The sequence below is a fragment of the Plecotus auritus genome (assembly GCF_963455305.1).
Source record: "Plecotus auritus genome assembly, chromosome: 2".
Lineage (NCBI taxonomy): Eukaryota > Metazoa > Chordata > Mammalia > Chiroptera > Vespertilionidae > Plecotus > Plecotus auritus.
In genome coordinates, this window is record NC_137771.1 from 4,147,184 (window position 1) to 4,159,450 (window position 12,267).

A 12,267-nucleotide genomic window follows, 5' to 3' on the forward strand; every position below is an offset into this window, starting at 1 on the left:
ACGTGCGGTGAGGACACGGGGGGTGAGGGAGCGTCCGCGCAGGGACCACAGGCGCCTGGAGAGAGCTGGTGTGAGGCAGGCCGTCGAGGATGCTTGCGCACGGTCCAGGCAGCGAGACGCCGCGCAGAGGCCCCGAGCAGCAGTGCTGGGCCTGCAGGAACAGCCGGGGCCAGGTGGAGGGGAAGCTGAGGGACAGCGGAGCCCCGGGGGCCCTGATCCTGCTTGATGCCCGGCTCCTTCCGTCGAGAAGGGGCCCAGGTGGGTGACTGCAGACACCTGAGGATGGCGGGGGCCACGTGCTGGGAGATGGATAATCCCCGAATTTCCAGCCTGAACACAAGGTCAGATGGAGATTCCATGTCCTGGGGGGCGGGGGCAGCAGGAGACGTGGACTTCGAGTTCAGGTGGTGAATCTGAGACATCTGTAAAGTACACCTGTAACAAAGGGAAGGAAAACGCCCTGGCTGGTTTGGTTCAGTGGATAGAGCGTAGGCCCATGGACTGAGGGTCCCGTGTTCGGTTCCGGGCATGTACCTCGGTGGCAGGCTCGATCCCCGGCCCTGACTGGGGCCTGTGTGGGAAGCAACCCATCGACGTGTCTCTCTCACACAGACGTTTCTCTCTGTCTCTCCTCCCTTCCACACTCTAAAAATCAATGGCAAAATACCCTCAGGTGAGGATCAACAACAACAAAGAAAAGCTGGAGACGGGTGCGGTGAAGCTCAGACATTGCTGACCTGCGAGCCTGCGGTTCAGGGGCGAGCGTTTGTAAGCTCCCTATGGCAGGCGGGGGGCCTGCAGCCCTCCTGGCTGACTCCCTGGGATTCCAGAGAGAAGGGCAGGAGGGGGACAGGGAGATGGCCTCTGAATTGCCGTGCCTTCGGGGAGCCAGAAGAGAGGGTTGGGGGAGACAGAACAGCATTCCTCCCAGCAGTGTTTGGGGTGGGCTCCCGGCCCCTCCTGGGCCCTGGCTGACCTGGTCCGGAATCACGGCTTCAGGCGTGTGGCTACCATTCCAGAGCCTCTTCCTCCCCACCTGCCTGTCTCAATGCCAAACACACCTGCCCCTCCTTCTAGGAAGTACGGGCTGCGGGTGGGGGTTGTGCAAACAAGGGAAACGGGAATGAAGTGGAAGGGGCTGTTGACATTGGAAAGAGAGGGCCTCGGAGCCGGTCTGTGGCCCCTCCTAGGCCTGGGTGGCCGAGGTCCAGGGACTTGGGGCATCATGCCTGTCACTTGAGCACAGCTCTGTGCCCCAGCGGTTTGCCCAGGGCCGACTGCGGAGTTAGGGAGAGATCCGCGTAGAAACCCAGTGCGCAGCCCCCTTGACGGGGAGCAGAAATTCCTCTTGCCCCGACCAGCACTGGTGGGCCAGGGCTCTCCTGTGCGTGCGGGCAGGAGGGGCCGGGATGGGCGCCCATCCCCGAGGCCCTGGCCGGTGCTGTTCTTGGGAAGAGGAAGGTGGAGCCGCCCTTCTGCGGGAGCCGCGGCGGCCGTGACCGCGTGTTCTGTGAATGCGGATGTAGAGCGGCTGTCCCCAGGTGAAAACAGGAGACGGGAAGGGCGGGCTTATCGAGCGCCTGCCGTGTACGGAGGCCCAGCGAGGCCGCCAGTGCGCCTCACACTGTCCACCGAAGGGGTCACCCGCTGGCCGCGCTGCCCGGTCCTTGCTTTCTCACTCATTGTATCTTAGACAGCGTTTCTCTGCCAGCCTGTCGTACGCAGACTCGCTTGCTAGCCACCTCATTCATTCAGTCCTCCCAACACCCTTACACCGGGGCCAGGGTCACCCACATAAAAAAAGCCCTCGTTTCTAGCCGTCAAGAACCGGTGCTGTCAGGCTGTCCCAAGGGGCGAAGGCCACAGTGGGGGGATGTGCGTCCATGAACCGACACTTCGGTGAAAAGCATCGTTTTCATGTAGCAGCTGTACCATCTTCGAGTCTGGTTACGGCTTCTGTATTCTAGGGCAGTGGTCGGCAAACTGCGGCTCTGTTGACTAATGAGTTTGCCGACCACTGTGTAAGAAGGCATAACCCTTACCCGGAAGTTTTGACTTCAGGTTAAAGACTTTAGTACATTATTTAAATGTTTTTTACGTGTTTTTCCCTAAGGCAGTGGTCGGCAAACTCATTAGTCAACAGAGCGGCAAACCGCGGCTTGCAAGCCGCATGTGGCTCTCGAGCCGCAGTTTGCCGACCACTGTTCTAACAATTTCCTTCCTTTTTTTTTTTTTTTTTTTTTTAGAAAAGCAAGCATTTATTGACCGCAGCGAAAACGTAGTTAAGGACAGTGAAACCAGGACCATTGCTCTCGTGGTTGCAAGTCTCCTGGGGTCCCGTAGAGGTTGGGGGTACGTGCCTGTGGAGGGGGAGGGAGGGAACGGAATGGCCCCGCGTGCTGGGGCAGGGGTGCGGGGAGGGGCGCCCAGGGCAGTGATTTTCCACTCGCTGCGCCGCAGGCACTTGTAAACACGCGGCCCCGCAGTTCCGTCAGGGCGCTGGCCGCTTTTCCCTTCGACGGTCAAAGAAAAACCAGTAGCTGTCCGGTGTGAATGAGCCAACGCAATCCTTATTCCGGGGTAAAGTTGGTAAAACTGTAATGTTTCTGGGTGGGCCGCAGAGTGTTAGTAATTAGGTCACGTGGCCCCGGGACGGAAAAGGATGGAAATCGCTGGCCTGGGGAGTTGGCTCCCGAAGGAAGGAGGACGTTCAGTTTTCCTGCAGAATCACCTCACAGTTTTTTGTTGTTTTTGTAGAAAATCCCCTGCTTCTCCCTAAGAAAGGGGCCTGCCCCAGGAGCAATAGTGGGTCCGGGCCACTCACCGGCCTCGTCTCAATCACACGCGCAGGATCGGAGGCCGAGAGGGGGCGGGAAGGGCCACGGGAACCCCTGTTTGCACCTGGGCGGGACACACCTGCTTGCTCCTGGCCTGGCTCCTTCTGGGACCGGCCCTCTCCCCAGGCACCCAGGGCCTGGGCTCCTTCTGGGACCGCGCCAGTCACCCCACCTAACACCCGGCGTAACCCTCTCGCGGGTGCCCTGCAGGGCCCGTCCACAGTGCCTCCACTGCACTGGCGAACATGGGGGTCGCTCCCAGGGTCGGGCACCTTTCTCCGGGTGGTGGATACTGGGTGAGGCACCCTCGTGTTTCACTGTAGTAGTGACAGGGTTTTGTTGTGTTTTTGAATATTTCTTTATTGATTTTTAGAGAGAGAGGAAGGGAGAGAGGGAGAAACATCGATGAGAGAAGAACATCATCAATCAGCTGCCTCCTGCAGGGCCCCCACGAGGGCTTGAACCTGCAACCGAGGCACGTGCCCTTGACCAGGATCGAACCTGGGCCCCTGCAGTCTGCGGGTTGATGCTCTATCCAGGAGCCAAGCCGGCCAGGGCATTTCAGGGGTTCTTAACCATGTTAGTTTCACGGACCCTTTGCCACAGTAGGGAAGCCCCCGGACACCTTACAGTAGCATTTCAAAAGAGACAAAATAGCCCTGGCTGCTGTGGCTCAGTGGATAGCGCGTCAGCCTGCAGACTGAAGGGTCCCAGGTTCGATTCCCGTCAAGGGCACATGCCTGAGTTTTGGGCTCGGTCCCCAGGAGGGGGCGTGCGGGAGGCAGCCGATCAATGATTCTCTCTCATCGTCGATGTTTCAATCTCTCTCTCCCTCTTCCTTCCTCTCTAAAATTAATTAAAAAATTTTTTTTAAAGAGACAAAATAAATGCAGAGGATTACAAGGGAAACCAATGGTATTGGAATGTGGTTTTCAAAATATTAGAAAAACCCAAGTTTATGATAAAGCCATACGTTGTCCCCCTTCAATTAAGTGGCCATAGTTAGCCATTGGTCCAAAACCCACCGCCGTTCTGAATGGCGATGGGCATCAGTGACATTCCGCGGCATCGGCAGCAAGTTGACCGGGACGGGGGAAACCCGTGTCCCCCGACGGCCGTCGCAGGTGCCACTGCTGCTCCGGTTCAGCTCCCTCCTCATGGAAGACACAGCCAGGTCCCCGTCAGAGGTCCGGGAGGGGAAGACGGGGGTTTCCCTTCACGTCCACAGGCCCCTGAGCCACACCAGGCGCCCCCGTGAGGCGCCCTGTCCTGGGACATGCCAGCCGCTTCCCCAGTGGGTGCGGGGCCCGTCGCCCAGGAGCCTCGCGTGAGAGTGACTGGCCCCCGTCCTGGCGCACTGGCCCCGGTCCTGGCGCACTGGCCCCCGTCCTGGCACACTGGCCCCCGTCCTGGCGCACTGGCCCCGGTCCTGGCGCACTGGCCCCCGTCCTGGCGCACTGGCCCCCGTCCTGGCGCACTGGCCCCCGTCCTGGCGCACTGGCCGCCGTCCCGGCTCTCCGCGGCCCGGGTGGTGGGCGGGAGCTGCATGTGCGTGTGCCTGTGACTCACGGAGCGCCTCGTCCTGTGGGTTCTTGTTCTGTGTAATAGCGGCCTTTCACTCACTCATCGGTGGCTGTGTTTTTTGTCTTTGACTCGAAGGAATTCTTTATATATTCTGGATATTCATCACTACTGTTTTTTTAATGTGTTTTTGTTGATTTCAGAGACAGGAAGGGAGAGGGAGGTAGAGGCGTCAGTGAGGAGAGAGACTCTGCCCCGGCGGGCGGCTTTTCCCTCTGATGACGGCCGCGTCCTCCCGCTTCTTCGCGTGCCTCGCAGACTGCGATCAGACACCGGAGTGAGGGATGGTGCCCGCAGTACGCTGGTTTCTGTCCCCTTCGGCTGGAAAGGGGTGGCTTTTGTTCTGGAAGGCAGCTCAGTCCCCGCAGTCGCCGCGGCCTGGTGGTGGCTTGGTTCTAGGACTTGTTAAGGCAGGTTTATTGCACGTTGCCCTCAGTCTGGGATGTGGTCCTCGCTTCTAACCCGTGGCCCTCTCTCCCTGGCCGGTGGCTCAGTGGTTAGAGCACCGGCCCCCAGTCAAGGTCACGTCCTTGGGTTGCCTGCAGGTTAGATTCCTGGACCGGGTCGAGGCGCGTGCAGGAGGCAACCAGTTGATGTGTCCCTCTCACATCCATATTTCTCTCTCTCTCCATCCCCCCTCCCTCCCACTTTCTCTGAAAAGCAACAAAAACAACAGCCTCGGTGAGGATTAACAGAAAATAAAACCGTAAGACGTGGCCCTTCAGGGGTGTTCGCAGAAAGCCCAAGGGCTTACCAAGCGTCTCTGCCTCGGACGGACTTGAGCTCCAGTCTCTGTGGGCAGCCGAGCAGCTGCTGCCATCTCTGCTCAGTGCCCTGGCCTCTGGTTCTCACGTTCCACGCAGCCCCTTGGAGGTGCGCCCTGTCCATGCGCCAAGGAGGGTTCCCCCGAGGATGTCAGGGGATTGTACACAGACTGTAGGGCGGCCCCGCCCCCCCAGGGCCTGCTCTCCCTCAATGCCCCGCTCCTCTCGGCACTGCAGTGGCTGCTTCTCAGCCAATCGGACGCGCTTCCGGCCTGGATTGCCTCCTGTGTGCTGGGAGGATGGAGGAGGTGCGGGAGAAACTGGCCACACCTGGAGGCCATCCCTTGTTTCGGTCGCCACAGGGCCCTGCCTGCCCTCCGCCGGGACCTTCACAGAGTTCCCCTTCGTCCTCAGCGTGTCACGGCCGCGGGCAGGATGGGCAGTGTGATCCACGTTTCTGTGCTGTCACCTGACAGGGACCTACCCGGAATCTTCAGTGGACGCTCAATAGCAATCAAGCACACCCAGGACTAATCAGCCCCAGCCTCTCCTCCAAAAAGACAGAAACGGGGTCTGCTTTCCCTTCCCTCCTCAGCTCCTGGCATTGCTCAGGTCTCAGGTCTCTGTGATCATTAACTTGTTAATTTTGCATGAACGATTATGGAGCCCTCGCTGTAAGTGGCTCACGGCTGCTTGGCTACCACCTCCTACTCCTCAGATTCCAAATGACCTTTACCTTTTCTTCACATTTGCCAGCCTTTCTTTTCTTTTCTTTTCTTTTCCATTAATAGCCTGTATTTGTCTCATGGATGAAATATTCTGTCTACTCTCTAAGGCTTACTTTTTTTATTGATTGATTTTTTTTTTTTTTTTTTGAGGGAGAGAAAGAGGGGAGAGAGAGAAAGAGACATCGATTTGTTGTTCCACTTAAACATTCATTGGGTGGGTCTTGTATGTGCTCCGGGCGGGGATCGAACCTGCCACCTTGGCTTATCAAGACGATGCTAACCAAGCGCGCCCCGGCCAGGGCTCTGAGTTCCACTGGAGCATGTGTGTGAGAAATGTTTGCAGGGGTGCTGGTCTCTGTTTACGGAGTTTTTGGCTTTTCTTGGTATTCGTTTTCCTCAAATGTCTTGTGATTTAAAGTTTTATGCCCGTATGTGTGGCTCCAAATCCCCGAGAGGCTGGCCGAGGAAGGACCTGCTTCTGGACAGATGCCTCCCGCTGGGGGCTCTCCCTCTCCCCTGGCAGCTTCCTGCCACCTGGGGCCTGGCTGGGGCTCCGGCCCCAGTGCTCTGGGCCGTAGGCAGAGCCCAGCGGGGCTGCCGTGGGGAAGCGGATGCTCTGGGTCAGCGGTCGGCAAACTCATTAGTCCACAGAGCCCAGTATCAACAGCACAACGATTGAAATTTCTTTGGAGAGCCACATTTTTTAAACTTAAACTTCTTCTAACGCCACGTCTTCAAAATAGACTCGCCCAGGCCGTGGTATTTTGTGGAAGAGCCACACTCAAGGGGCCAAAGAGCAGCATGTGGCTCGCGAGCTGCCGTTTGCCGACCACGGCTCTGGGTGGGTCTCCAGGTAGTCACGTGACGGCCGCCCCAGCTGCGTCCTGTCCATTCCCATAGACGCCGAGCTTTCTCAGAGGTCTGGACGGGCTCTGCCGAAGCCAGCTCCACGAGGAGGCCGGCCTTTTCCTTCGATGAGGTTTCTCCATCGGACACACTGCCTGCTCTGTGCCCGGAGGAGTCCCCACGGGTCCCAGCGCCCGGACACCTTTTTTGCTTTTTTTGCTTCAGATGGATCCCGAGTTTCAGCAGATCCTTGGCAGGGCGCAGGGCGCAGGGCGCAGGGCGCCGGGCTACGTCCGATGGGCTCCCCGTCGCTCTGCCAGTCACGTCGCTGGCTGTGAACCGCACGACAGCAGGCCGGCCCCACTGGGCATCGGGCGGCTCCTCTGGCGTGAGGCTCAGAGTTCGAGGACCTGCCAACGTCAGCGTTGGTAACCGGCCAAGGAGCGGAACACGAATCAGCACGTTCGAGAGGAAACCTTTCCGTGACTGTCCCACCTGAAACCAGCTGCGGAGCGGCGAGGCGTGAACGGATTCCAGGAGAATCGCAGCGGCCGCCCAGGGTCGGCGACACTCATGGGTAACCAGTGCGGCTCAGGGGGTGGCGCCCGCATGATTCAGAAAGAACGGTGTGCGTTTTGGAGGTGGAACGGGCATTTGGGTGGGGATGAAGCAAGGGCCGACTGGCACGCATGCCGGGTGGAGGGTCACACCTCTTCTGGCCCATAAAGCTGGCCAGGGAGCTCTGGGCAGAACTGGCCTTGGGGATTGCCGAAGGCCCCGGAGCCCTCAGGGTGCGACTGAAGAAAACTGTCCGTGCGTGGCAGCCGTCTGCGGGCCGGCACTGCGGGTGTTAGAGGAAAACACTGGGAGTGAGCGTTTCAGCGTGAGCCGATTGCTGGGTGGGATCCTTATCCATGAGCAGATGACCCGCTGCCTGCTTCTTTTTTTTTTTTTTTTTTAAATATATTTTATTGATATTTTACAGAGAGGAAGGGAGAGGGATAGAGAGCTAGAAACATCGATGAGAGAGAAACATCGATCAGCTGCCTCCTGCACACTCCCCACTGGGCATGTGCCCGCAACCAAGGTACATGCCCTTGACCGGAATCGAACCCGGGACCCTTCAGTCTGCAGGCCGACGCTCTATCCACTGAGCCAAACCTGTTTCGGCCGGCCACCTGCTTCTTAATGTTCAAGTGAGTGGATTCTTGCAAGGGAACGTCTGCACTGATTCAGCGTCCACTCAGCGTGGAGCGGGCGGGTGTTGGTGGTGGGGGGGGGTGTAGCTTCAAAAACAAAAACAAAAGCAGGTTCCTGGCTGCAGTCCTCGAACCCTCCCACACAGCTGATCACCCACGGGCTCCGCCACGGCGCCTCCCACAGGCAGCCCGGCTCCTCGCAGCCTCCGCCCGCACGGCGTTCGCGGCTCCGGCCCGGCGACAGTGGCCTTCTCCCTGGGCTTCGGACAGGCGTCCTTTCCTTTAAACAGGGCCTCTAGGCTCTCGGGATTCTGGGGACATCGCCCAGCTGTCTTTCTCTCTGCGGCAAATGGCAAGTTCTGGATAACTTGGTGGCTGTTCATCATCACACAACCGTAAGCCAGCCAAGTCCGCCCAAGTCCCATCACGCCGGGCACCTCGCCGGCCAGAGTGACCCTGCGCACGGGGGACCAGGGCGCATCTGACGCGCTGACTCCGACGCGGTGCCAGGCGGGCCGGTCCTTCCTCTGCCGCACCGGGTTTGGGGCAGGTGGAAAGCCGAGATGAAATTTCCAAAAAGGTAGGGCTTGGCACGTTGATGGGGAGATAAAACTGTGGCAATGCCGTGGAAAGGAAGAACAGCCTGTGAAATGGACTCTTGTCTCTGGAATGTGGTCATTATCCTGTGGATGGCCGTGACGCACGGGCTTGGCGCCTCCCCCAGCGGGCGTGCGGGCAGAGAGAGCCGGCCCCAGCGCCTTCACAGTTGTGGGGCATGTGAGCTGGCCACCCGGGCTCCGGCGGCCCCAGACGTGTAATTAGAGGCTCCGGGCCCGGGTGATGCGCAGACAAGTCTTATCACGCGTCTGGGCTGCCGTGGGTGCACGTTCCCTCCGTGGCGCGGGTGAGCCGGGCTCCGCGCCCGGCTGATCCCGGGAACCGTCCAAAGCTTCTGCTCGGCCAAGGACTTCCGTCGATTTCTCAGTAGAAAAGCACGCAGAGGACCCTGGCTCTCGCAAGCACACTGGGCCAGCCGGGGACTTGGCACACACAACACGCCGCTTCCTGCGCGCAGCGCCCCGGGCGCGCAGCCGGGAGGAGACACCCATCCACCCATCAGCCTTACACAAGAAGGGCGTGTCCTCAGGTCCGGGGGAGGCTCCGGGCGGGCGGAGTGAAATACGCAGCAGGCGTGTGGTTAAGATGCTTGACGTGGATCCAAGTTATTTCCAAGGAATGAAGGTGGTGCCTTTGTCCATAGGACTCAGCCCAGGAGACTGACACGCACTCTCCCATGCACTGGGCCCTCCCACTGGCCTTTTTACTTCGGGGGGCGGCGGGGGGGGATGGGGAAGGGGGAGAAGCTGCAGATGTGTGTGGCCTCATGGATCATTTCAGTGAAGTTGCTACGGGCTGACTTGCTTGGGTTCCTGGTAGTTTTCTGGAATCGTAGATTGAGGGATGGACCCCTCGCCGGCCCAGTGGCCGGAGATCAGCTCTTCCTCGGCAGGTCAACCCCGGTCCCAGCCCTCCCCCACCCCAGACCCCATCTCCCTGCCAGGTGGTGTGGACCTTGAGGAACCAAGGGTCGTGGCAGGGCGGCCGGGTTTCCTGACAGGTGCGTCCCCGCCAAGCATGCTGGCACGGCGCTCGGACACCATGGAGCTGAGCTTGCTGACACTCGCTCTGTGACTGTGAGCGCTTCTCCGTGGCTCAGGCAGAAGTGCCTTCCAGTGCGAACTTTCAAGTGCAAGGAAAGCACGGAAATTCACACCCTCCCGCCGCGTTAGACACGGCCCCGTGCTCACGGGGAGCACAGGCGAGGCTGCCGGGTTGGGACCCATTTGAATCTTCTACCCTGTTCTCCGCTCCTCACTTTCCCCAAGTACATCCCCAGAACTTCTCCCAAAAGTTGTGATTCTCGCGTGGAGAGGGAAAGGGCTGGAACGTTGGTCAGCGACCCAGCCTCTGAGCGACTTGGAACCAGACATACGCTCCCAAGGACAAGAACACCTCAAGCTCCAGTCCTGAGTTAGCAAGCCAGGTCGCTTCCTGTTAGTTTACAAGGACGGGAGGGAGGCCTCAAGGTGTGCGCGCCCGAAGCCTTTAAAGGAAACGCTACTCACGAACCCTCAGTGCGAAGTGCTGGTTGCACGAGAGCTGATGCACTGGACCCTGCAGAAAGCCTCGGCCATCAACGTGAGCCTCAGTTTACCTTCTTGGCACCATCACCGTAACGCACGGTTAACACGGCAACGTCTTTTTAAAGCTTTATGAAAAATGCACAAAATGCCTAGCAGAATGCCAATATTAATTTGTAAAGAGTAGAGCCGAAGTCCATTTTGATAGTCGCTATTTCTGTCTATATAGTGACAATGTCCATTTCCTGGTTTTGATAATGGACTGTAATTCTGTAAGATGTTAACAGTGGGAGAATCTGGGGAATGGGGACAGCGGGACCTCTGTGTATTATTTTTGAAACTTCTTGGGAATCTGTAATTATTTGAAAATAAAAAGTAAAAAAAACGAACACCTGTATATGCAATAACCATGTTAGGCACTTATGTTTAAGAAAAAGGCTCCATATACTCTAAGACTGTAAGTTACGTGGTGAAATTAAGAACTAAAATAAGACTAGCTCAGTACATATTTGGATTCTTGAATCAGGAGACAGATGGAGTAGCTCTGACAGATGGAGTAGCTCTGACAGATGGAGTAGCTCTCCTTTCTCCGGCTATGAAACCTTCTGGAAGGGTCCATGGGCCTCTCTTCTGGACTAGGACCCCTCACAGTGAAGAACATAGTGAAGCCGTAAACAAATGAAACTTGCATTAGCGCATGGACTTTGATAAAAATAAGAGGCAGTGCATTCCGATTATTGCAGCCTGGAAGACTTTAATATTTACCCAGACTTGGAGTTGACTTACAAGAGTCCCCTTGACCACAGCTGCGTTCTGCCACCCCGTCCTGACTGATCCAGCCCTCCCCGCAGCTGGTTAACTCGGGTTTGCAGGGCATTGTGTCCTGCTCCGCCTGGTCCCGCGCTGACGGGAAAGAGGCTCCGAGAAGCGAAGGGAAGCCTTCCTGCAGGATGTGAGGGCAGGACTGGAGCCTGTTTCCTGACTAGACTTTGTTGCTAGATAATACCTGCCTCCCCGGGGACTCAACGCACCCCAAGTGGCAGCGGACAGACAGCCGTCTCCCCACTGGGACTGTCTGGCAGCAGCTGTGTGTGTTGGACGAGGCTGAGTTATGTCGTGAGAATGCTTTGGAGTGCACTTTGCTCAGTGTGCGGGTTGAGGACCGAGCTGGCAAAGGGTGCTATGGACAGGGTCCTGGTCACATGGCGTTAGCATGAGAGCACAAATTAGCATGGGCAGGAAATAATAGGGAAGTGCAGGTTATCCTAAAATCAAAGGCAACCCCAAAGGTAAGAGGGAAGCAGGAATGGAACTGATCTTATTAAATTAAAAATTAGACTATCAACTGCCTGACCAGCGTGGCTCAGGGGTTGAGCATCGACCTATGAACCAGGAGGTCATGGTTTGATTCCTGGTCAAGGGCACAGGCCCGGGTTGCAGGCTCGATCCCCAGTGTGAGGTGGGCAGGAGGAAGCCAATTAATGATTCTCTCTCATCATTAATGTTTCTGTCTCTCTTTCTTTCCTCTCTGAAATCAATAAAAATATATTTTAAACCATCTATAATAATAAAAGCATAATACGCAAATCAACTGAATGGCTGTCTGGACAACCTTCCAGACGAAACCAGGACTGCAGCCGCAGGATCGAGGCAGCCACAAGGGCCTACTCTTGCACGAATTTCGTGCATCGGGCCTCTAGTCCTATACAAAAGGCTAATATGCAAATGGACCAAACGGCAGAACGACCAGTCTCTATGATGTGCACTGACCACCAGGGGGCACTCAATGCAGCAGCTGCCCCCGGTGGTCAGTGTGTTCCCACAAGGGGGTGTGCCACTCCGCCAGAAGCCGGGCTCATGGCTGGCGGTGGGAGCTTCTCCCGCCTCTGTGGCAGCGCCAAGGATGTCCGACTGATGGCTCAGGGAGCGGGCCTAAGCCGGCAGTCGGACATCCCCTGAGGGCTCCTGGACTGCAAGAGGGTACAGGCTGGGCTGAGGGGCCCCCACCTCCTCGAAGTGCCCGAATTTTGTGCACTGGGCCTCTAGACTATAACCATCTTTATAGTTTCGACCACAACACAAAGAAAAGGCAGCGGAGAAGGGCAAAAGGCAAAAAAATGAGACGCAGATCAAGTAGTGGAAAGACGGCACTTGGACATCCGTGGGGCCAG